At 42.0% G+C, this 26,782-nt stretch overlaps 1 protein-coding gene and 1 non-coding gene across 7 annotated transcripts in view; both read left to right on the forward strand.

Moving 5' to 3' along the window:
- Positions 1–6,198: 6,198 nt before the first annotated feature.
- MATR3 (matrin 3) overlaps positions 6,199–26,782 on the forward strand; it is a 49,216-nt gene continuing 28,632 nt past the window's right edge. For 2 of the 6 annotated variants that reach the window (XM_064276882.1, XM_064276897.1), the window contains exon 1: positions 23,704–23,836. The gene's annotated coding sequence lies outside the window, so the exon portion shown is untranslated. Of the gene's footprint in view, positions 6,242–8,447; positions 8,559–9,531; positions 9,562–10,130; positions 10,209–11,495; positions 11,577–23,703; positions 23,837–26,782 lie in introns of those variants that run through there. The other 4 variants (XM_010591013.3, XM_064276893.1, XM_064276898.1 and 1 more) reach the window with 4 other exon arrangements.
- LOC111751882 (small nucleolar RNA SNORA74) lies at positions 11,228–11,426 on the forward strand. Its single transcript, XR_002786957.1, has one exon. It is a non-coding gene; the product is annotated as a small nucleolar RNA SNORA74 (small nucleolar RNA).

Consider the following 26,782-nt stretch of genomic DNA (forward strand, 5'->3'; position numbering starts at 1 on the left):
ACATCATCACATGTCATATTAGGATATGCCACATACATTATGTTTAAATGTAGTACAAGGCAGTGCTGACTAGGACCATAAATGAGAAGATCTGGCTTTATTGCTCACTGGCTAGCTACGTGTCCATGAGCCAGGATGTAACTTCTCTGAGCCTCAGTTTTACTCATTTATAAAGTGAGGCTATCATAGGCTGGTTGTAGGAATGAAATGAGATGTTTTAGCATTCACAAAAAATTCAACACGTGTTTCTGAATATGCTCCAAAGACTTGTCCCAGGAAATGCTGCAAGGAGAGGTGCTCTGGTCAAAGAGGTTTGGGAAATGTGGGTCCCAACATTCCCCTCTAGGACATTCACAATTTACATTAGCACATGAAAGGCCCTCAAAGTCCTGCACTGAAATGTCTTCTCCCAGTGCACCACACTATACTTTGAGAAAACCTGGTCTGTACAAATACAGAGCATTTGTTTGTTATCAGGATAAGTGGAACCTGTGAAAGTCTGAAACTGTGAGTCAGAGAAGGAAAACTCAAATATTTTCCACCAAAACGAGCAATAGTAAGATGGAGCCCCTACAGTGCGGTATTCTTTACCTGGCTTCCTCCCCTACAGTGTTGTATTACAAAATTGTTTCCTTTGCTGGGCTCCCTGCCACCCCCCGACCCCCGCTTTGCTTTTGAACCCTGCTTTTGCTTTTTTTTTTTTGCTTGGAGGGTATATGTAAACACCATTGCGCCTGCGTGGTATGATTAAGAATGTTGCTGACCTAACTTGTTTGATCTCCCTACTTATAATACCTTTTAAAAGTAACTTGCCTGCCTGCCTTTGGTAAACAGTCTTGGCAGCAGCAGTTCCAACTGATTCCATTTTCCTTGTACAATGAAATAAAGGTGCCTTTCTTGTTCTCCCACCTCGATGAAATAAAGGTGCCTTTCTTGTTCTCCCACCTCGGTCTCTTGTTTACTGGCCCATACGAGTCATGCCCAGTAAGGAAAATGATAAGACTGCATCCTGTCAAAGGCAGAAAACTTGTGAGATCCGGAAAAACAAAGCAGTCCTGTCGAAGTTCTGGCGCTCACCAGTTTCATTGTTATTACTGCTGTAGACCGAGTAGAAATTCTACAGTTCTTGGTACAGAAATCCTAATGCTGTGGGCGATGAGATCCAACAGCTGAAATGGAGATTGGGAGGAGGGAGGAGGAGGAGGAGAAGGAATAGGAGGAAAAGAACGTGAGAACAAGGGAAAGGAGGAGGAGGAAGAAAGAAAAATGGCGGTGAGGAAAAAAAAGGACCACTAAACTAATCCCTTTCAAAAAGACTACAGAACAAAGGCAACCTGGAATTTCTATGGACGGGGTCGAGGAGGGGAGTCCAGGAATCCTAGTGCTGCCCCGAATATTCCTTTGAAAGTTGTCTCTGCCAGCTTCCACGGCTGGAGCACAGGCTTCTTTTTCAGGAAGTGACGGCTTCAAGGAACCACTGATTGTAGAGATGTATTCTTTAACAGGGAGGAGGAATCAGGTATACCAAATCAGCGGCTTCTTAATTTAGTGTACTTATTAAGCGCCTGAAATGGCAGCTGCCCCTTTTGCCTTTGCTTATGAGAAATAAGCCTTTCTTTGCAGCATTCATCTCCTCAGAGCCCAAGGAAAAGGGAGGGGGCAGCAATTCCTCCCGCAAGGATTCCTTAGGTTAGAGGGGACATGAAGAGGTCTTCAGGTTCATTCTCTACCTCCAGGTAGGCCTGCCCCAGCCCTGTCCAAACAGATACTCTTAGAAAAGGAAATTCTGCAGCGTCTCTTAGGCATCCACTCACATTTCCTGTAAGGAAATCCTTTGTTGTGTCTCATTTCAGTCTTATACTAATTACTGACTCTCCCTTGCCCCAGAAGGCCGCGGGGGGGGGGGGGACAAGCAGTTTTGCTCTATTACCAGCAGCACCACAGAAGAAAAGCCTGGCGATCTGCTTCTGTAAAGATTACAGCCAAGAAAACCCTATGGAGCAGTTTTATTCTGTAATATACATGGGGTTGCCACGAGTCAGAACTGACTCAATGGCAATGGGCTTGGTTTCTTGGGTCTTACTCCAGAAGAAGGGAGTGATCTGACTGCCATAAATTGCGTATATATTGCCAATCATACTAACAAGTATAGTAACAACACATCTCTCCAGGTATACCATTTGAGGCCCCTCAATTTCAATTAATTGGGAGGTTACTTTTTTTGTTGTTGTGAGATTCAAAAGTGGAATAGGGAGGTAATGGAAAGGAAATGATATACATTGAGCATCTGCCTGGTCCCTTATACATATCTCATGCAATCCGGAAACAACCATAAAGTATAAAGATCACTATTCCCATTTTATAGGTAAGAGACCTGAGATTCAGAGGGAAGTCACTTAGCTAAAGTGACACAGCTAATATGTAAGTGGCAGAGTCAGAATCAGATCCACATCTCACTCCCAAATCCATGTTCTCTCTACCTAGGAGGCTTCTATATATCACACAGAAATCTAGGTCTTTGGTTTCCTTGCATTTCTGTGAAATATATGGTTTATTCTCCAATCTCTCAAACATGCTGGAATTCTGGCTATTTTCACTTGCTCATTTACTGGAAGGTGAACTTAACATCAGAAAGACGGAAATTATTCTTTCAAAGTTTTTCTATGACCAATGCCTACCTCCCTCATTAGACTGTAAACTCCATAATGGTGAGGACTACGGCTGTTTTACTCATCACTATATCACTCTTAATGCCTAGGATGGTAGATACTTAACATTTGTTGAATGAATGAATGATAAAACAGAAAGAGAAGACTCTAAAAAAGCAAAAGAGGAGAACCTGGGACAAGTATCAAAAAGGTCAACATTTAGTTAAAAGAAGAAACAAGGAAGCAGAAAGGTAGCCAGGAAGAGAATGAGAGACAGCAAGAAAAGAAAACTCAGCACATACAAGCAAGATAAAAATAGTCTCTCTCCACTGTCCTTTTGAAATTACTTTCTATATCTGAGCCTAAGTGACAAGTAAAATCTCCTCTATAATTTCCCATGTGTTCAGCTTAATGAATTTCCGGCAAATGGTTTCCCTATTTGGAGGGCCAATTTGGACGTTGTGGGGGTTGGGGTTAGTGAGAAAATGAGAGGTGTGGAAATAGACTAACAAATTGAGTCTAGAAATCAAAAGAAGGGAGGATTGGAGTCATGTGAGGAGGGAGCCAAGTCCTGGAATTTACTCAATTCCAAGGACTGGGAATTGGTCTTCCTCTGGCTGATGTCATCAGGATATTTTCCCCACATGCTGTAGAGGTAGCCCAGCAACCCAGGCTGCCTTGCACCTATTCTTTATGCCACATTGCCTATTGTCAAAAGAGTTTTATTTATACGGATGACCTTATATTAATGATTTAATTGGAAGGGATAATGAGATTCTGATTCTTTCAGGTCTCACATGCCTTCTACATGGTATGTACACCATAAATATTGAACCAAATGATTATGAGGGAATTGAATTAGGGAGAAAAAGCATGGGAGTACACAGTCTAGCCCTTTGCATCTATTTGTTCTGCCCACCCAAATACCCTAAATTTCTAGGCTGAAGAAGGAGCTCTGAGAGGTCACAGGACCGAAAATAAAAAGTTCTTTCTAATCGTTATAATTGGCAATGACCATGCAGACCACAATAAGAACTGCAGATCTTTCAGGCCTCTAACTATGCTTTTGAGAATTAAATAACAAGGACAACTGCAGAATTCCCCTCTAACTTGAGTAGACATTACAAAGCAGCAAGAGGAGTATTAGGATGGGGGAGGTGTCCCTCCTCTACTTTAAGCCTTTAGGACCAGCTACCACTAGTAATCTCCCTAACCCTCCAGGCTGGGTTACCTGCCACCTTACACATGCCCATGGATGTCTATAGTACTTGTCTTTCTTTTTCCACTAGACTATAAACTTCAGTAGGCAGGAATCTCTATTGCTCTTATGTTATTTGCAGCACCTGAACAGGGTTTGGCACATGGTAAATGATCAACAAATGTTGATTGGCTGACTGAGCAAATGATTAAGTACTTCTCTAAACGTGGTTATACGAAGGAGAGGAAAACAGCAGACTCAGAGAGCAAAAGGCAGGGAGGGAGGTGAGAAGGGTAGGACAGGTGGAAGAGAAAGGAAAAAGGCAGGCAAAAAGCTTGTGGACCTGTTGTCACCGGGGGCCAGACTTTCAGTTATGAATCAAACTCAGAGCTAATGGACCTGCTCTAATTCTTTACCTTTTCTTCTGGATGCCTTTTTCCCCCCCTCTAGATAATTTTCCTTTTCTTTTTCATTATTACTCCTAACAATTTCATCTTTGCAAGAATATGAAACAAACAAAAAGGTAGAAAAGTAGTTGCTAATAGAGGTAAAACACCACATAAATCAATTCACCAAAAATGAATTCAGAATCTAAAAGGATAGATGTTCAAGAAAATGGGTTATAAAGACTTTTTTCTTAACTATATATATATTTTTTTTTAACGAGGAAAAGAAATCATAATCTAGGGTTTCTCCAAAGGATACTGAAAGGCCTATACCTAAAAAAGATGGCTGCATTTTCAGTATTACATAAGCACACGGCCCACTGCACAGCCTTACTCGTAATGGCTGGCTTTCCTGCCACACATATCCTGCCTTCTACCTGGACTAATTGGTGAACCCAATTGTTACCAGGTCATTGGCTTCTCTCTCCCCAAAGGCCCTAGTATCTCCCTATCCTCAATTACTTCCTGTCTCTGAAAGCACACACACACACACACACACACGTTGACACACATCTTTCCTTTTCATGAATCCTCAGGGTAGCTCTGCCTTCTCCACTTTGTGAGTTTGGAAGGAAAGAAAAAAAAAAAGAGATGCCAACGTAATTTTTCCCCGTAGCAGAGCTCCGCAGGACAATTACCCACCCAATCTGCCTGGTTTTATAGCTCTCATAACCCTCCTTTACGAACACACAGTGACAGCCAGATGCGGGCATTGATTATGGCAGCAGTCCTCAGCCACATTCCTATTTTACTGCAAAGCAGAGCTCCTGCCTATCAGCCAAGCACTGATCATGTGGCTTTTTTAATTACTGTATTTATGTAAGCCTTTTCCCAACTAGAGCCTGTGTCCAACTCCATCAAAACCGGGGAGAATTTGTTCTTGCCACTACTCCAGCATCTCCCGTGGTCCCAGAGCCTAAGGTCTCTTGCTGGAAGCACATTTTTTCATTATGAAAGAGCTGGGGAAATAGTAATGAAACATGTTGGTGGATGCCAAGGGCAATGTGATTCCTAGGGGCTCCTCGCAATGGTGCCAGGTACAATAGATCAGCAGAGCCCTTGAGGGGGAGGGGGAAAGGAGGGACTCTAGAATTTGCGGGATTTGGGGAATGACTTTAGGAATTACTGCTGCTGGGTTTTGCCCCTCTGTGCCTCAGCTTCACCATCTGTCCAACAGGCCAGAAACATACTGACTTAGGTTAGTAGGGGAAGGCAGTCTTAGTTCCCAAATGAAACGCTGGTTACCTGGCAGGCAGTCTGTGTGTAGACCAAGGACGTTGTCTCCCTGGCTTATTGTGCCACCGCGCAGGGCAGCTCTGGCAGAGAAAGCCAGTGTTTAGTGTCTACAGCTCAGCTAAGATTCCTCCGCAGGGCATTAAGGATGGGGTCCTGAAAGGTTAGTTAGTATGCGAGGCGGTCATTCCGAAAACCTCCCGGAGAGGTTTCCAAGACTAGACCAAGGTGGTCTGCGTGGGTGGGCGATTCATTAGCTAAGTGACAGCGCTGCCGCAGAAAGCCAGAAAGAGGATCTGCCTGGGAAATGAAAAAGCTTGGACTGGGCTTGCAGGAGCCGAAAGGCGCCACGCTTGTGAAATGGACAGGCGTCCCTGGGGCGCTCGGTGGGGGCAGGCTTGAAGTACGGCCCCACTAAGACACACCCGATTCTCTCTTTAGCAATTCCAAATCCAGAGGCCCTTCAATCCGTAAGTAAGAAATGGTTCAAAGAAATGTTGCTTTGTTCGAACTCCAGCCCTTCCTCTGGGGGTCTGGCTCCTCCCTGGAGTAGGATCACCTCCCCCTCGGCGCTCGCACTTTCGGCCCTTCCCCAGCCCACTGAGGCCCCGCCCAGCCGCGGCCCCGGGGCGGGGCTCCCCTCGGCTCCCAGCTGCCCTTTCGCTTTCGGCCTGTGACCAGGCGGCTGCTCCTTGTGGAGCTGCGGACACGTGTGGGTGAGTAAGGACCGAGTGGGGAGAAGGTCTTGAAGGCCTGTCAGCCCAGGATAAGAGGTAGCTGTGGGGAGGCTCTGCAGGGGCGCGGGGCGACGTTGGGGTTCCTTTCCACGTGGCTCGGGGCTTAGAAGGCATCTCGAATGGGTGATAGTAGCCCCGGAGTCTCTCCCTATATTCCACCATGTATCCTGTCTCACAGAGCCTCGCTCCTCGGGGCGCCGGGTCCACGAACCTGGGAAGGTTGGTGAAGAATACGCCTCTGGGTGGAGTTGGGTCAGGTGTTTCAACCGAAGCCCCGGAAAGGGGCACACTGTTGTTAAAGACAATGAGCCCCTCTATTCACGTTCTTCTTACTTTACTTAGGAGTGAACTTAGAGGATGGCTGGAAAAAGGCATTGTTTTAGATACTGTATGTACAAAAACAAACCCCAAACCCGTTCCTGTCCGGTCGATTCCGGCTCATAGTTACCGTATAGCAGCCATATAAGACAGAGGAGAACTGCCTGAGGGGTTTCATAGGCTATCATCTTTAGAGAAGCAGACTACCACATCTTTGCCCCGTAGAGCGGCTGGCTGGTGGGTTCAAACTGCCGACCTTTCGGTTAGCAGCCAGTGCTTAACCATTGGACCATCAGGGCTTTCTACTTTATATAAATATGATAAATTTTAAGGGTGAAGGGGTGGGGGAGCTGGTGGGAATGCTTATTAAAATTCCTGTAAACATTTTGATTGTTTTCAACGCATAGTTGAGGTCCTTGGCAAGAATGGCACCCTAACTGCTTCCATTTCCCCTCACAACCATCACTTCATCCAATTATTTTTCTAAAGTGCTGCTTTTATTGTCCTTCTCGAGAGGTCCCACATTCCAGGTCCTCCTCAATCTAGTTTAAAACAGCCTTTCAATTTCACTGTCCATTGCTCTCCAAGGGTAACTTTTCCACTTATACTCACCCTGCTTCATATCTTCTTGCTTGAAATGTAGTTTTTCATAATATCAAGTGTTTACTGAGTGCCCACTCTATGCTAGATATTATCTTTTGGACACAATTTAACTTGTATTCCTTTTAAGCCTCCCAACCTTTTTTTTTTTAATTTTTATTGTGCTTTAAGTGAAAGTTTACACATCAAGTCAGTCTCATAAAAAAACTTACATACACCTTGTTATATACTCCTAGTTGCTCTCGCCCTGATGAGACAGCACATTCCTTCTCACCCTGTATTTCCTTGTCTATTCAGCCAGCTTCTGTCCCCCTCTGCCTTCTCATCTCTCCTCCAGACAGGAGCTGCTCACATAGTCTCTCCTATGTGCTTGATCGAAGAAGCTCACTCCTCACCAGTATCGTTTTCTGTTTTATAGTCCAGTCCAATCCCTGTCTGTCTTTGAGAATGGTTCCAGTCTTTGACTAACAGAAGATTTGGGGACCATGATCTCCAGAGTCCTTCTAGTCTCAGTCAGACCATTAAGTCTGATCTTTTTATGAGAATTTGAGGTCTGCATCCCACTGCTGTTCTGCTCCACCACTGATTCTCTGTTGTGTTCATCGTCAGGGCAGTTGTAGCTGGGGCGATCTAGTTCTTCTGTCCTCAGGCTGATGTTGTCTCTGACTTATGTGGCCTTTCTGTCTCTTGGACTCATAATTACCCTGTGTTCTTCATTCTCCTTTGCTCCCCAACCATCCTTATATGTAGGAAGCCAAACCAAACCTGTTGCCATTGAGTAGATTGCAACTCACAGCAACCCTAAAGGACAGAATAGAACTGCCCACCTTTTGGTTAGCAGCCATAGCTCTTAACCGCTACACCACCAGGGTTTTCCTATGTGTACAGAGTACTATTACTGTTTTCATTTTACAAATGAGGACACTGAGGTACAGAGAGGTTAAATTAATTGCCTAATGTCACATGGCTGATAAATTATGGAGCCAAGCTATCTGTAGTTGTTGACTAGGCCTTTAATATGCTATTGTTGAACCACTGAAACATAACCAATGAAAACCAAACCTGTTGCCAGCGAGTCGATTCCGACTCATAGCAGCCCAATAGGACGGAGTAGAATTGCCCCATAGGGTTTCTGTAGCTCCCCATAGCTCTTAACCATTGCACCACTAGGGCTACAGGTGAAAACAAAGCTAAAGGGGTTTTGTTTTATTGTTTCATTGGCTACTGTTTTCTTGCTTAAACCTCACTAAGTTTTGGACTTTTGCAGGCAGGATTCCTGAGCTCTACACATAAGTGTTCAGTAACTGCTGGCTGACTGACCTGAAGTGGTTTAATTGCACAGAGACCAGCTGTGAACATTGGGCAGCTGCTACCCCAGGTGAGTGCAATCCCCTTAGCCCCCCTTTGGCCCCAGCTATAGGCAGCTGCCTAGGTTGCCTAGTACCTAGGCAAGTGTTATACCGCTGGGAGAACAGCAGCCCATATTTAGCTGGTTGGCATTCTGGGCCTTGTTCATTCCAACTCTGTTGTCAACTGTACCAGGATGCCAGCACAGTTCCCTATCTATTAAGGTTAAACCTGCAAGAGCATGACTTTTGTTGAGAGAAGCCTAAAAATCCAGATCTTAATGGTTCTGGTCCAACAGGTTTGGCTAGTATGAATCATATGTTTGAAACTGAACAAAGGTAGTCAAGCCAGGGAGGAATGTACAAATAGAGGGCTTTTATTTGTCATAGCAATTTTTTTTCCTGTTTGAAGAATATGGCAATAACCTTTGAGTACCAACTACGTTCTCAAAAGGGATGGAAGTGTGAGATGCGATTTTTGCTCATCTCACTGAAATCAAAGGGCATGGCTTCTACTCCACCACCATACAAAGCTAGTCATATTGCTCTCTTTATGTAGGGGTTTCATAGCTGTAGTTATCTATGGGAATGCAGTGTTAGGGAAATGTTGATGTATATTTGCTCTAAAATCATGGGCATTCTTCTCTAGCTCTTTAATATAAAAATAATTGATGGAGAGACTTTAGGAAGGTACTTCTAGTCCCTGGATGGTGCAGACAGTTTAGTGCTTGACCACTAACCTAGAGATTGGTGGTTTGAACCCACCTGGAGCCTTGGAAGAAAGGCCTGGCAATCTGCTTCCAAAATGTCACAGCCTTGAAAACTCTGGAGCACAGTTTTACTCTGCAACACATGGGGTTGCCATGAGTTGGAATCAACTAGATGGCAAGTGGTTGGTTGATTGTTCTTTTTTTTTTTGGTAGGAAGGTACTAGGCTAACTACAACCTTACTCATTTTCTTCTTTGGTATGACAGTATTTGTGTTGATTTCTTATTGATTTTCAGGCGTGGACAGAGTTGTTGCCCCTTAGAACAGTAAGTATTGAGTCCCCTTTCTAGTGATTTTGTTTTAGAATACTAATTTTCTGAGAAGAGATGCTTCTCAGTGTTAAGCAAACACTTAACACTCAGGGTGATGCTGGAGCTCGTCCAGAAGAACTGACTTAGTTACTGCTTCTGTGAAAAGCTACATCCTAGTTTCCACGGGAGGAGCTGGTGAGGATTGGGGAAGTTATTTATCAAAGCGTGTTCTTTTCCATGGATTGGCTTCCTGTAGAAGGATTCTCATAGCTAAACATTGAGTGCTTTGTGTGAATGCCTCAAGTGTTCATTGTGAATAGCCTTTTACATATGGGGTCTTAAGACTAATGATATCTAGAGGGCTTGGGGGATGGTTGGCTTTATGGTACTCATCTTGTAGGGAGAAAAATGGGAAATAAAATAATTGCTGAGACCATAGAAATTATGATTAATCATAAATGTCAGTAGTACCCTGTTTTGATCTCTGTAGAAAAGCTACCTTACACGCTGCTGTTTTAGTCTTGAGTATAGAAGGATGGAATCTGTGGGAAATGTATCACATCTGCTTGTCTGTTTCTTTTTAGGATGATTTGAAAATAGAGCAGCACTCCTGACGAAAGGAAATTAGTGTCAGGAGGACAGTCTGCACCTCTAGTTTTCAGGTAAATGTCCCTATTTTTCAAATACTGACTGCCTTCCATGTGCCAAGCCTTTTGGCTAGTTGGTGTCCATCAGGAAACAGTTGGGAGGCAAAACCACCCGTACTTGTCCCCAGCAAATTCAGCGTCTGAGCAGTAAAAGGCTTGGTAGGAATTTAGTGGTTACATTCTGAAGTCATCTAGGATCTCAGATTATCTGTGCCATTAAGTCTGAGGAATTTTTAGGGAGAGAGGAAAGGCCTTAATTAAATGACACATACTGCTAGAATCTGCTAGCAGTTGGACTTGGAAGCAACACTAGCGTCTTAAGACAGATTGCAAGTTTCATCAGGGAAAGGATAATAGTGTATCTTGCCTTGATCACTGCTAGATCCCAACCACGGTGCCTGGCACATGGCAGGAACGCCTTGAATGTTGAATGAAACACTGAAGTCATGGGAAAGGGATTCCTCTTTTGTATTTGTTTCAAGGGTTTGGCAGCAGGGTCTGGAACCAAAGCTTCCCTGCCCCTCCTTTTTTTTTCTTTTTTTTAGATTGTTTTATTGTGGGAAATATATATGTAACAAAATATTTGCCAATTCAGTGTTTTTTATGTGTATAATTTCAGTGATATTAGATAAATTTATATTGTGCAGCCATCACCACTATCTGTTTCCAGACTGTTTCACCACTATTAAAATACTCAGTGCCCCTTAAGCAATGACTTCTCCTGCTTTACACCTCTGGTAACCACTGTGGTCTCTATACATTTGCCTATTTCATGTAAGTGGGATTATATCATATTTGTCTTTTTGTGGCCCTGACCTTTTGCAGTAAACATTCATTTCATTTTGCTGTGTACCATCAAGTTGATTCCAACTCATAGCAACCCTATGTGACAAGGTAGAATTGCCCCATAGGGTTTCCGAGGCTGAAATCTTTACAGGAGCAGAACACTCGTTCATAGTGATGCCTTTATGCAGGTCTTCTACCTGGAGTGCCAAGGTTCTGAAACAAGAATAGGAAAACTGTTTAAGGAATCACCCAATGGTTGTCAGCTATCCAGGCTAGTGTGATGCCTGGGGTGGTGTTACACTGTTGGGAGAACAAGTGCTGCCTTTGTTGAGGTCTGGCTCCAAGCACTGTTTTGGTGTTGAGGTTAGTACCTTTCGGTAGCATTTGCACCTCTGAGAGTGGAGTGACTCCTCCTGTGGAGTTGGTCCTAGTCTGGGTGCAAACAATTTTTTTTCCTTGTTAGAAAAGAGCCCTGTCTTAGGGACAGCCTGTCATTCTTTTCCTCTTGATTACTAGGTACCTTGACGTGAATGAGAAACCTGCCTCCACCAGGACCTCAATATCTTGACAGCTCTGTGTGACACCAAGATAAGAAGTGTATGTAGTCCTTTTTTCATGTAGGTTCTAATTAATTTGTATCAGCTCAGATGGATGGAAAAACTTAAAATTTATGTTTTTTTAAGTTTTGTAGAGTGTCAGTTGTAGAGGATATTTTGAGTCTAAGTCCAAGACTTAAACTAACCCCTCATTTTCTAGAGCTTTGCTATGCAATAGCTACAAGTTACGTGTGGCTATTTAAATTGATTAAAATAAAATTTAAAAATTCAGTTTCTTAGCCCCAATATTTGGCTAATGACTACCATAGTGGAAACTCAGAACTTTTGCATCGATGCAGAAAGTCTTATTATATAGTGCTGTTGTAGAGTAGGGATCTGCAAAGGGCCAGGTATATATTAGGCTTGTGGGCAATTTGGTGTCTGTTGCAACTATTCAACTCTGAGCAGCCATAGATAATATGACAACAAATAAGCATGTCTGTCTTCCAATAAAACTTTGTTTCTGGGCACTGAAATTGGGATTTTATAAAATTTTCAGTGTCACAAGATAGTTGTACCATCTGTCCCCCCAACCATTTAAAAATGTAAAAACCAGTTTTAGCTCCAAGGCCATTCCAAAACAGGTGGCAGGCCGAAATTACCCTATGAACTATAGCTTGCCAATCCCTGAACTGGAGAATAAAATTTGGACCTTGAGAGTTGAACAGCTCTTTAGCGACACATGCAGAGCCAGTCAGCCTCTTGCAATAACAACATGTCTCCTTTAAAAATTCCATGGTCAGTTTTCTTTGTCTTATAGCCTTAAACTCTTCTCATATTCTAGAGGACTAAGGTAACTTTAGTAAATTATCTAGTAGGAGAATAGTCCTTATTTGCATGTGTTTGGGGGTTGGTTTGTATGTACTTGTTCACAGGGTTACTCTTTGCATAGTGGTTCTTTCCATTTTTAATGTACGCTCAAGGGAGGTCTAAAGGAAGAACAGCAGTTTTCGGTTTTCAGCAATGCCTGTGATCACTAAATAATAAGTAGTGAAATAAAAATGGCCCTTAAGGAAAGGAGGAAAGCTTATATGTTATGAATAGCTATAGGATTTAAGATACACAGTTTCAGATTCCTCTGAGCATGTGGGTTGTCTTGACCACAGTAGGGCTACCCGTGTGCACAGAGAAGGGCTCTTGTGTTGACGCTTGTATTCAGTTTAAGAGCTTTCAGTGGCTTAATCGTGCAAATTAAAATGATTTAATGCGATTTCCTACTTGATAAGTATAGTCACCTCCTCCCAGTTGACTTGAATTTTTTTTTTTAAGCGAAGAATTTTATTTCCTGGTAAGTCTAAGAAGACATATCATGAAGCAAAACGTTTCAAAGTACCTTTTTTATTCATCCCATCCCTTTCTGTATTTTCCCATGATGCAATGGATAAAGTCCAAATGGACTACTATGTTATAAATACCCAAGCTGCCTTCTTCTGCCATAGATAAGAAGTTAGTAAACACAGGTACATCTCTTCAGGTACCATGGTAAGAGGAAAAGCAATGAAGGTGAGCAGGGGATCCCAATTATTAAGAGCTTTCCCTGGCACTTGTCAGTATTTTACTTTTTTACAGGGTTGGAAGAAAATACTGACAATGGGTTTTTTGCATTGAAATTTTGGATCACATCTAAATTTTAAACAGGAAAATAAAACCAAGAGCAATAAATTCTGCAGTCCCAAAGGGACACAAAAAGGTGGCTAAGTGTTTAGGAATTCACACAAAAGAAAACAACCTGCTAAGAGCAACTAATTAAGAACTCGAGTGACAATGACTCGTGTGAATCGTATTGCTTAATTAGGGCTTTATGAACAGCTCCAGTTAATGGCCCTTTTAATATTCTCTTGGAAAACAATTTGGTTGAACTAACAAATCAACTAATACTTAAAATCTCTGCTTGGCAACATCAGTCCCCTCACTGCTGTTTAGAAACACTTTTAATGAGCTAAGTTATGTATTTGTCAACTGAATAATCTAAGGCTTGGTTCAAAGGAGCCCCCCTGTTACTCATTGGGCCTTACCTCTCCTCTACTAAAGGCCCTTCAGGGTGGTGAAAAAGGCTCTGCTTCATTATTATTAACCAAAGCCCATACATTATTCAGATTTCCAGTTTTTAACTGATGTCCCTTTTCTGTTCCAAAATCTCATCCAGGATACCACATTACATTTAGTTGGCATGTTTCCTTAAGCACCTCTTGGCTGTGACAGTTTCTCAGACTTTTCCTTGTTTTTGGTGATCTTGACAGTTTTGAGGAGTATCAGTTGGGTATTTTGTAGAAAGACTCTCTATTGGGATTGTCTAAGCTTTTCTAATGATTAGAATGGGATTATGGGGTTTTGGGGAGTAAGACCACAGAGGTAAAGTGCCATTTTCATCACATGTTAAGGGTACATACTAGCAACATTACTTATCACTGTTTATGTTAACCTTGATCACCTGGCTGAGGTCATGTTTGCCAGGTTTCTCCATTATAAAGTTATTCCTTTTTCTCCCTTTCTATACTATATTCTTAGAAAGAAATCACTACGCATAGCTCACTCTTAACTGAGAGGGGAATTGCGTTCTACTTCCTAGAGGGCAGAGTATCTACATTACTTATTTGAAATTCTGCTCTGAAGATTTGTCTCTTCTCCCCCATTTGTTTATTCATTTATTTATGCTCCTGTGCCCCTTTGGCATATCCCCACCATTGTGGGCATTTTTCAAAAAGCACTTTGTTTTATGTGACTATGGTCTGCTTCAGCTGATGTTAATTTTCCTGCCCCAGTCCCAGAATCAACTATTCATCCAAGGAGCCCTGGTTCCTTTTACTAGAGAATGGTATTAGGAACCAAGACCTGAGCAGCAGATGTGCTCCTTGTTACTGAGGTGCTGCCATCTGAGCCATATCAGCTGACAGAACAAGGAAGTACATGTATACTAACCAGGATCCTTAGTTCATTGCCCCCTATATTTTATAAACATTTTTGATACTCAATGCATTTTTATTTTGTGGTCTTCATTTATTGCTTTATTTGGAATATGTAGTTGAGCCTGTTGTCTTTTATAAATGAGTACGCTAGTCCTCAGAACTGATTATTTTTACTGTATGAGCTCAGAGTAGAGGATGGGGATTTTGTATCAGCTGCTGGTTGAAGGGAGGAGCCAGAGCCTAGGCCCTAGTGTCCAGTTCAGTTGAAGGAAAGTAGAGATATATATACTTCAAGGCAGAGACCCTCTGAGTTAAAATCAGGGCTCCTCTAGAGCAGCAAATGGTAGAACTTCTTCATTTTACTCTGCTGTAAGTCTCTCAAGAACTTCCAGTGGGCAAAGTATGGCTATCTAAACTTGTTATGATATGCTGGTAACCCTAGCCAGTGATGGATTGCACATAGGATAATGAATGGGAGGAAAAAAAGGGACAGAACAGAAAAGTTCTATCCTAGCCCCAACTAGTGCTACACCCATGGCACTTTTCTACACTGGGCTTCTACTTCCTACCTTCTATGCTAGAATATAACCATGCTTATTCTCTACAGGGCATTCTCACATTTTATTTCTCAGACCCTCAACCTCCCTCTCATTTGCATTATCAGAGTCTGGTCATTTAACTGCTAGCCTTTTTATGGGTTTATGGCTTTTATTAATTGTCTGCTTGACATTGGTGATCAATAAGATGTACTCCCTGTTGACCTTAACATGCCTGTCAGGCCTTGCATAGTCTAAACCTTACCTCTCCCATCCTCTCATCTTTACCACTCAGATTCCCTTCTGGCCACATTGCTGTTTTCCCTTTCTGGTTTAACCTTTCTTTTCAACTTTGTTAATTATCTACTCTGAGACCTCAGCTCAGTCGGCAATTCTGCAGTCTTTTCTGACTATCAGAGCACCACCTGTACTTCACATCATATCACAGGACCAGATACAGATGCCATGTAAGAGTGCTTTGAAAAGATACTGTGCACCAGCTTCTGAGGGTTTACCTCACCTTCCTACACTTGGGCAGCTTCAGTTCTACCGACAGCTGACGGAAAAAAGGCTCAGCTGATAAATATTTATATCTATGTGTCATAATGTACCCAAGATAAGAGAGCATAGAAATGCTTTTCACTGGTATCCCAGGAAGAACATGAAAACAAGAGTCAAATTTCCAAATTATTTGCTAGTAGACCTTAAAGATACAGCCTGATGTTAGATGCCGTTGCATTGCTTCCACCTCATTAACGACCCTGTGTGCAAAAGAACGAGACTGCCTGGTCCTGTACCATCCTCACAATTGTTGGTATGTTTGAGCCCATTGTTGCAGCCACTGTGTCATTCCATCCCATTGAGAGACTTCCTCTTTTTCACTGACCCTCTACTAAGCATGATGTCCTTCTCTGGGGACTGTTCCCTCCTGAAAACATGTCCAAAGTACAGAAGGTGAAGTCTTGCCATCCTTGCTTCTAAGGAGCATTCTAGCTGTACTTCTTCCAAGACAGATTTTTTTGTTCTTCTGGCAATCCATGGCATATTCCGTATTCTTCGGCAGCACTGTAATTCAAATGCATCAATTCTTCTTTGGCTTTCCTTTTTCATTGAAAGTACTGTGGCTTGGGTCAGATGCACCTTAGTCCTCAAGGTGACATCTTTGTTTTTTAACAAAAGAGGTCTTTTGCAGCAGTTTTGCTCAATGCTACATGTCCACTGAGTTCTTGACTGCTGCTCCCCATGAGCGTTGATCATGGATCCAAGTAAAATGAAATCCTTGACAACTTCAATATTTTTTCTGCTTATAATGTTGCTTATTGGTGCAGTTGTAGGGACTTTATTCTTTGTGTTGAGGTGTAATCCATACTGAAATCTGTAGTCTTTGATTTTCATTAGTAAGTGCTTCAAGTCCTCTTAGCTTTTAGAAACAAGGTTGTGTCATCTCTTCATTGCAGGCTGTTAATAAGTGATCCTTCAATTCTGATGCCAAGTTCTTCATATAGTCCAGCTTCTCGGATTATTTATTCATCATACAGATTGACTAAGTATGGTGAAGGATACAACCCTGACACAGCTTTCCTGATTTTAAACCACAATATCCCCCTGTTCTGTTTGAATGACTGCCTCGTAGTATATGTACAGGTTCTGCACAAGCACAGTTAGGTGTTCTGGAATTCCCATGTGTCCCAATGTTAACCATAATTCGTTATGATCCACTCAGTCAAATGCCTTTGCATAGTCGATAAAACACAGGTAAACATCTTTCTAGTATTTTCGGCTTTCAGCCAAGATCCATCTGACATCAGCAATAATACTCCTTGTTTCACATCCTCTTCTGAATCTGGGTTAATTTCTGGCAGTTCCATGTCAATGTACTGCTGCAACTGTTTTTGAATGATTTCCAGCAAAATTTTACTTGCACGTGATATTAATGATAATGTTTGATAGTTTCTGCAGTCCACTGGATCACCTTTCTTTGGAATGGGCGCAAATATGGATCGCTTCCAGTTGGTTGGCCAGGTAGCCATCTTCCAGATTTTTTGGTATAGAAACTTCTTGGACTCCAGTGCTGCATCTGTTTGTTAAAACATCTCCATCAGTATTCCATCAGTTTTTGGAACCTTGTTTTTCACCAGTGCCTTCAGTGCAGGTTGAACTTCTTCCATCAGTACCATCGGTTCTTGATTATGTTACCTCCTGAAATGGTTGAACGTCTACCAATTCTTTTTGGTACAGGGACTGCATATTCCTTCCATCTTCTCTTGATGCTTCCTGTGTCGTGCAGTATTTTGCCAATAGAATCCTTCAATATTGCAACTCAAGGCTTGAATTTTCTCTTCAGTTCTTGGCAGAAATGCCAAGTGTGTTCTTCCCTTTTGATTTTCTAACTGCAGATCTTTGCACGTGCAAAATACTTTGTCTTTTTGAGTCATCCTTTGAAATCTTCTGTTCATCTCTTTAACTTCATTATTTCTTCCATTTGCTTTAGCTACTAGTTCAAGAGCAAGTTTCAGAGCCCCTTGTGACATCCATTTCGATCTTTTTTCCCCCGTCTTTTTAATGGCCTTTTGCTTTCTTCATGTATAATGTCCTTGATGTCATCCCACAATTTGTCTGCTTTTTGGTCATTATAACCTAACTTGTTGCCGTTGAGTCGATTCCGACTCAGAGCAACCCTATATGACAGAGTAGAACTGCCCCACAGGGTTTCCAAGGAGTGCCTGGTGGATTTGAACTGCCAACCTTCTGGTTAGCAGCCATAGTTCTTAATCACTATGTCACCAGGATTTCTCGTTATAACCTAGTGCACAGATACTTGCAGATAAATTTAGCTTCAGAAATATTAAACATAGTGGATTCACGGAGAATTTACTGTTCAAATTTGAGATATCTGTTCACTCAAGTATATGTGAGATTTCTGTTACTTTTTTGGTAATCTGTAAATATCTTATAGTTACGGAAATTTGTTAAACATTTTTCAGTGCAAATATAGCGTACAGATCGTATTTTACTAGCAGGCATAGCACTGCCAGGTAGGTGCCAGGATAAAACTTGTTAAAAGCAGATTTAAATGGGAACTTTAACATGTTTACTGTGGGGCTATATAAAAGTAATTAATTATATGTGTTTTTTTTTTTTTTTTTTGTCATTTTAGGGTATTGGTATAAATATACAGTAGAAGTTAGTGTCTCACTCTAGAATATTGGCAGCATTTACTGTATGTTGACCATGTGCTAGAACTGTGTTAATTTTCATTAAAGAAAATTCTGAATGCCAAAACACCATAAATAACAAAAAAGGCTAAGAGATGCTTCCCAAGTGTTTTCCTTTACAAAATTTTTATAAATCAAAAAGTAAAAACCTAAAAATTCGATAAATGGGCAAAAGATATGAATAGTTCACAGGTGATTCTTAACCCCAGTATTAATAGGAGATGCAAATAAAAATTATAGTTGAGATTCCATTTTTCAGCCATCAGATTTTCAAACAGATTACAATAACAGTTATCAAAGTGGGAAAACAAGACACTTATTTGTTCAGAATAAATTGGTACAACCTCTGTGGAGGGCAGTTTAGTTTTTAAGATTAAAAACGTGCATCCTCTGACCAGACAATTAAAATACAATTGAAATATTTCATTTTGTGAAATTTTAATTTTAGTAGAACACAGCTATGCTCACTTGTTGGCATAATTGTATATGGCTGGTTTTGCACTACAATGGTAGAGTTGAGTGTGGCAGAGAGACCATGTGGGCACAATCCTAAAATACTATCTGGCCCTTGACATAAACTTATGGAGTCTGTTCTTGAACAGCACCGTTTAATAAAACTTTCTGGACTTAGTGGGTGGTTGTGTTCTACATGGATTTGGCTGGGATTGGGTTGGAACTTCCAAGATAGCTCTCTTGGTTACTCACCCACTTTGGCTGGCAGCTGGTAATGGCTGCCTCCTGGATGCTCAGCTGGTGCTGTTGACTAGAGGGCCTTCCTTGGTCCTCTTTCATATAGCCTTGATAGGTCATGGGTTTCTCATAGGATTGCAACTAGGTTTTAAGTGGATGAAAGATGCATTTCTGCATTCTATTGGTGTAAGCTAGTCACAATGCTGTCCTAGTACTACACTGCTTAGTATAGTACAATTCTACCAGATTTCTGGGCAACATGGGAGCAGAGTCCCTTTAACTACTGTGTACTCAGTTTTTCCTGGCATATAATAGGCTTTTAAATAATATTTGCTGAGTGTCAACTGATTATTGTTAATGGATAGAGTTGTGTCTTCCAGAAAGTTACGTTGAAGTCCTAACCCGTATACTTGGAGATATCACCTGTTTGGAAATAGATGTTTTCTTTTGTATGTTAATGAGGTCAGGCTGCACTAGGGTACATCCTAAATGTATTCCCTCGTGAGTAGTTTCTTATAAAAAGGGAAAACAGAAGGTGAGCGACACAACGGGGGATGAGACTGAGGAATCTACAAGCCAGGGAATGCTGGGGGCTACTGACAACGACTCTACCCCCTGCTTTGGACTTATAACCTCTAAAACTGAGACAATAAACTTTGTTTTTAAAGCTACCCACTTGTAGTATTTTTTGTTACAGCTGCACTGGGAATTGAAAATAATTGAGTTCAGAGGTGTTAATCCCATTTTGCAACATTTTACTTAGACCTTTTACTTTTGTCAAGTTTAATTTTTTTTATTCAAAAGAACCTTTAAGAAAAGGAGTGTTATCGGTGACATGGCTAATCATATTCAACTAATGAATCAGTTTTAATGAGTTGCGTGGTACTTAAAAAATTTGCCCTTACTCTCTTAACGTTTGTCTTGCGCTGCTCAAAACTGTAGAAGGTCTTCATTACTAGTTCAAACCAAAATTCTATGTTAACATTTAAAGGCTTCCACTATTTAGCTGTACCTAGGGTCACTATGAATCGGAATCAACTCGACGGCACTGGGTTTGGTTTTTTTTGTTTAACCTTTCATTTAAAAAAAAAAAAACCTGTAGCCATCAAGTCAGTTCCAACTTATAGCAGCAACCCTGTAGAACAGAAAAGAACTGCTCTGTAGGGTTTCTAACTGCCAACCTTTTGGTTAGCAGCCGAGCTCTTAACCACCACACCACCAGGGGTTCACTTAGACCTCTCAAAAGTCTCAACAGCAATTCTTGATCTAAGGCCTCATTCTTTGCCATCTATGATACACACCACACCCACTCATAAGTAACACTAATGTGATCAGTCTCTCTTCACCCAGGCCCATCTTGAGGCCAGACTGTCTGGTTTCCTTGTCCATCTCCCTCAGAAGACCAAGTAGTGTCCTGCATGGAATAGGCATTTGACAAATGGATTTGTATTAATGCTGGTCTCCTTTGTGCCTTCATTGTAATATATTGTAAGCATCTGTAATATTTTGACCTGCAACATCTTTAGGCAGACGTTCAATAAGCAATTACTGAATTAAAGTTTCAGACTTTTTCTCCACATGATCACCAGATGGCATTACAGCCATATACAAATACATGGGTAGGTACATATCTGAACTGAAATTTGACATGCAGACATGTTTCTGGCTTCCAGAGAGCATCTGAGAGCTGGGCACAACAGGAGTGTGTTGGAATCAAATGCTCAAAGAATAGGAAGATGATCAGATTTGTTGTGGAAAGAAGATACTTAGACTCTTAGTAAATCCTGCCTAATGCCTTCTCCAAGCCTGTAGAAAATCATACAGTATGGCACATTAGTTAAAATAACATTCCTGATCACTAAATTCATCTGAGCCCTAAAACTGAAGTCCTAGTTTTCGCAATGGCTATTTCAGAATTTTCTGCTCCTTACAACTCCAGCCCACCTCAGTAGATACCTACTTCACAGAGAAATTGAAGTTACCTCAGTAGTGCCTGTCTTCCTTCCACCAAACTTAGTGAATTCTTCAGCACCATCCTGTCCTCCATTTCTCTTGTTATAGTAGAGGCATCTCTGTCTACAGATCTCATTTATTCTTTTAGGAATCTCCATTACAGATTATCCATTCTCTTCCCTGTCTTTTCAACCACCCCTTTTCTATGATAAAAAATACTTTAATTGTGTTTAAGTCTTTCCCGTATTAAAACAAGCTTCCTCCTCTGGTCTCTAGCCAAAATTTTTCTGCATTTGGGTAGTTTGCGTCTCCCTCCTTTCCATACTCTCAGACCCTCCAGTCTTCTCCCACTTTACTGGAAGCAATTCTCAATGTTACCAATGACTTTTAAATGTTGCTAAATTTTCTAGGTGTTTTTGCTCATCATATTGACCTCTTGGTAATATTTGACCTTGCTGATCACTTTATCTTTGAAATGTTCTGGCTTTCAGAGCACCACCTACAGTTTATTCCTGTATTCACCTTTTCCTCTTAACATTCTTCTGCTCTCTCTACCTTCTTCAGCCCCTTCAGTCTCCTTTGCCATTCAGCTATACCTAGGCTTGATCCTATGGCCTCTTCATGATACTGTCTTCTCATCTTTCAACTTCCATTGCTTCACTTACTTCATTCACTTAAAAATTTGCCACTAACCCTTTATTTGCTCGCTTCTTCCTGAGCTGAAGACCTGTATTTCCCATGTATTAAAAATGTGTCCCAAACTGAACTTACCCTTTTGTCTCCCTAGCCGATCCTCTTCCAGTGCTCCTTTTCTTAATAAATAGCCCTGTCAACTGTCCTTTTGTCATTCATCCATATTTCTCTCCCTCATCTCCATATCTTGTCAAATATATGACTTGTCTCTTTTCCTCATAAATATATTAACCTACTGGTTCCCTGGTCTTCTCAATCTTTTCCCGCTCCATTATCTTCACAGTGGAGCCAGAATGATTTTTCAGAAATCTGTTAATGACTTACCAAGAGGTTTTGCTAAATGGCCAGCACAATGCTTTAAAAAGGTTTGAAAAGTTTAATGTTATTAAGCAGAACTTGAAATCACTAATTTATCTCTGACTTCAGGTGCCTGCCTGTCAGTCTATATTTGAATAAATGTAACCTAACTTTCCAGCCAAAGTCTACCTCAAGGTCTTCATATATGCTGTTCCTTCTGCCTACCTGGAAATTACTTCTCCCCTTCACCTAGTTAATGCCTAGCATCAAACCAGTTGGGTCCAGTCAGTTTGGTCTGATGGCATCCCCGTGTGTGATTAGAACACTTAGGGTTTTCAAAGGCTGATTTGTTGGAAGTAGATTGCCAGGCCTTTCTTCTGAGGGTCCCTCTGGGTGAACTCAAACCTTTGGTGAACTCAAGCTTTTGGTTAGCAGCCTAGTACCTAACTGTTTGCACTACCCTGAGATTCCAGTTAATGCCTACCCATCATATATTAGTTCAAACTTCAGTAACTTAAGAAAGCTTCCCATCCCTCAAGTTACTCAGCTGTAACGGCCTTGTACATATATTTATTGATCCGATTTCTATATATAACACAAGCTTTTTAAGAACAAAGTTTGCTTTTGTGTCGCTCGTTTTCCTGAGGCCTAACCACCGAGAGAAGTATTCCAGAAGTATTTCTGGAATCACTGACTAAATTAGATTGAAGTAAAGCAATCTTGTGAACCAGGGGTTTGCTACATACTTGGTGGATATATCAAAGGCCACTAGGCTGAAAGGTTAACTTAATTTTTACAGCAATGCCACCATCAGGTATTATATATACTTAGCTATCTGGTTAAGAGTCTTTAAGAAGTCAGACTGACCCCATTTACTAGCTTTGTCACCTTGGCTAAATTACATGACCTTTTTACGTCTCTGTTTTCTAATTTATCAAAACCCACTGCAGTCAAGCCCATTCCGACTCATAGAGATCCTGTAGGACTGCCCCATTGGTGTTTCCAAGGCTGTAAATCGTTACCGAAGCAGACTGGCACAGCTTTCTCCCTCAGCTAGTGGAATCCAGTCGCTGACCTTTGTGTTAGCAGCCAAGCACTTAAACCACTGCGCCACAGGGGTTCCTCACCTATCAAAGGGATGATCATAGTACCAAGGTAAAATGCTTATTGTGTTGTCTGTTGCTGGGTGCCTTAGATGCTATTCCAATTCAGCAAGCCCAAGTGACAGAGTAGAACTGCCTCATAGGATTTTCTTGTATATTTATGGGAAGCAGATTGCCAAGTCTTTCTCCTGAGAAGCCAGTGGGTGGGTTGGAACTTCCAACCTTTTAGTGAGTAGCCATGCTTCTAAGGCTCCTTATCGTGTTAAAACCCCTTACTATTTAGTTTGGTCATTTGGGGGGAAAGAGCTCGCCGTCTCCCCCAGCCCCAACCAGTAAACCTCCTCCATTGAATTCCTGATTTCGCAAGCAGCCAAAATGGTATTCCCTCTGGCCCTTTTCCCTGGCGCTTCCTACAATTCTTCGGCAAGTAATCGGGGAATTAGCGTAAGTAGAGTCTAAGCCAAGGACTCCTACGACACACTTCTGTTAAATCTCTGCACTATACAATTTGGGGGCTGAAAACACCTTTTCAGGAAATGGGACTCGAACTCCGTTGCTATGGCTTTCAGTCCATTTCCCGCCTCAGCTGGGTATAGGAGAGGCGGGCTCCAGCATAAGAGAACGACGACGGGAACGCAAAACTCTTACAAGGTGCTTGTGCCGTCAGGGGCGGCGCCTGGCGCGCGCCGAAACTGGACCCGAGAGGGTGGGGGCGCGCTCTCGCGAGAGTGGATTTAGCTCTTGGGTAGCAGCCGCTGCAGCCACCTCCTACTAGCGCCGTTGCTGCGGGGGATTGTGGGAGTCTTCGTGTCCCGCTCGCTGGGAGAGAGAGAGGCACCTCTCCTTTTCCCTCTCCCGTTTTCTTAAGGTAGGCGTGAGGCGGGTAAGAGTCTGGGTGGTGTGGTTGGGGGCTCTCCGCGCTCGCCGGGAGGCGGCAGCGACGGCCACAAGAGCCGCGGGGAGCCGGCGGCGCGCCTTTCTTGCTCGCTCCCTCTCGCCCGCTCTGCCTCCCGCCGCGCTGCGTATGTGAACCGCCTGATCGGCGGCCGCCATGTTAGGAGCGCAGGGGCGGCGCAGCCAGCCTCCACGAGCCGCGGAGGTGAGCGGTTCGAGGGGGATATACGCAGCCAGTCAAGGGCCCGGGATGTGGAGGTTGAGTTTGGGGGCGCGGAGGGCTGCCGAGTGGCCGAGCTTCCCGCGCCCTGGGCTTGCTGTGGGCGGGGGCGGGACGACGTGCCCGTTACACGAGGGCCGCAGCGCTGGGGCGGGGAGGGGGAGCGCTCGAGGCCTGAGGGACCGAGTGTCCATTAGGGGCCCCCGGTTGAGGAGTAAGTAAGAAAGTGAAATCGTCGTACAGCGCTTGCCCCATTTACGGGATTCGTAGTGCGTTTGCGTTTTTCCCCTCTGCGCCTGCAAATGTGCCCCAAGATGGAGGATTTCGCATACTCCGAAAACCCTTAGCCATTTGACTAATGTTTCTTTCCTTACCTATTATGGCCTTTGTGCCCCTTCTAGGCCATCACGTCATAGCACCCACTAAGACTCCCCCACCCTTGTCCCCCCCCCACACGCGATTTTAGCCGGACATCTGGAACAATTCCTCCCCACCCCCACCCCATCGCGTTAAAAATGGCCGAAAAATGAAACGTTAACGCTTGTTTTTTGTATTGCGTCGCAGATAAAGCCTTCTGCACTACGCAGAGAGGCAGGAGATTAGCTCCTGTTTAGAGAGTCGCCTCACATCGTTTTTCTATTTATCAAAATACTATTTAGTTCAGCCTCCTCTGGAGGGTTGCGTGGTGTGGGACCTTCCGGTTTCCAGACAAAGGGCTTGGAGTACCGTGGTGTATTCGCCGCATCGTTGTTCTTTTTATTGCTAGCATCGTGCCCTTTTTTAATGTTGTGAAGGGGACTTTCCCGTTTCACTCTTTACTGTGGATGAATATCCCCTAGGTGTTTATCGTCTTCTGTGGCCCTATTCTGTGAAATACCCTATTTTGTGTAATAATCCTGTTGGATCAGTTAACAGGTTTTCGGAATTTGCTTCACATTTCTAGAATGGTTATGGCGATTCGAAATTTCTCGTCTTTCACGTGCACTGGAATAATTTCAGAGCCGTTGATTTTCGCAGGTCGTTGTCATTTTGTGTGGATACTGTGTTCTGCGTGTTGAACAAAGCTTGGTTCGGGATTGAAAATAGTCGGCTAAGCACATTTTTCTCCCAAGTACAATATACTTAAAAATCACGGAATAGTTGATAGTGGGTAAAATTTTTATTTTAGGCTGTTTTCGTAAATATTGAAAATAAACTTTCGTCTTTAAAATTCATTATTTTCCTAACGGCTATGTCATCTACACAGTCTGTTAACATAGTTTTCAACAATAAATTGTTTTAGAAATGAAGAAGGGTGGGGGAGACATTTTTGTTGCAAAATATTCTGATTATGCCTTTTCCACTTGGCTAGAATATTTTTGCAAACATGAAATTAAACAATTGAAATGCTTCATGAAGATTCTTCTGGTTGCTTACGTAAGATTTGGGAAAGATTGTTTAGCCAGAAGATATTTGTGTTGAAGTGCTTTAAATTGCATTTCTTACTTTGAAGTTAACGTCATATAATATTAGCTTGTACTTCAACTGTGTATGTGGATATGCTGTTCTTGTTTTTTTTTTTTTTTAATTGTGAAAAATAAACTTAAAACAACACCATCTGAACAATTTCTGCATGTACAGTTCAGTAACATTGATTACATTATTTTAAGTAGTGCGTCTATTCTCGGTATGGGTTTGCTTTTATACAGCGTTTTTAATCTAATTTAGGATTTAACCACCCTTGATCAAGTGATGAACACAACAATAATGTCTGTTGTATTTTAGTTTGAATTTAGTTCAAATTCCTAGTTTTATGGAAGAAAGAAAAGGTTAAAATCCAGGGAGGTGGTGGTTGTTACGTAGTTAACCAGTGGTACTGCTACCAGTCTGGTCTAGACCCCTTTGGATCTTGATTCAGTCTAGGGGGCTTCATTGTATAGGCCTTGAAATGGAAAAATTTAACTTACAGGAGCTTATGAGAAAATAATGTGTCAAAGATTCCTTTAACATAGGGCTGTTAAATGTGAAAAGTCTAAAGTTTGAACAGTTGGGAATCTGTTAACTGTATTGTAACCATCAAATGCAAATCTATACAACTATTTAAAACAGTCTTTAAGGAGAGTAATGATGGGAGGGAGTCACTGCACTGGGTAGCTCACACAGTTAACTGTGCTTAGAGGCACTTCAGAAGGGAGATCTGGCGATCTGCTTCAGAAAAATCTGCCGTTGAAAACAATATGGAGCACAGTTCTACTTTTACACACCTGGGGATGCCATGAGTTGGGATGGACTCGACAGCAACTGGTTTGGTTTTGATAATGAGGGGGAAATGGTAATGGTACATAATACTGACTGGAAAGAAAAACATAATAAAATTAAGTTGATGTCAAATTTGGTTTTTTTTTTGTTTGTTTTTAGAAAGAACATGTCAGTAAGCATAAAAATAGAGGGGAGATAACACCAAAAAATGTTGGTAACTGTATGTTGGCATTATGGATGATTTCTGTATCCTTTTTTTTTTTTTTTTTCTGAAATTCTTTTTAGTTTTACGTAAGAAAGGAAGTTTAAAAAAATTGTAAATTCTAGAAGTGATTAAACGGAAACTTCAGATATCCTGGAGTTTCTTGTTTGTTGTTTAGAATCCCTTGTATTTTTAAAGAGGAATTGAGATAGAAGTGAGCCCACTTCATGAAGCCTGATGTGTACCGGGTATTCAGAAGT

Source organism: Loxodonta africana, chromosome 2, assembly GCF_030014295.1.
Source record: "Loxodonta africana isolate mLoxAfr1 chromosome 2, mLoxAfr1.hap2, whole genome shotgun sequence".
Lineage (NCBI taxonomy): Eukaryota > Metazoa > Chordata > Mammalia > Proboscidea > Elephantidae > Loxodonta > Loxodonta africana.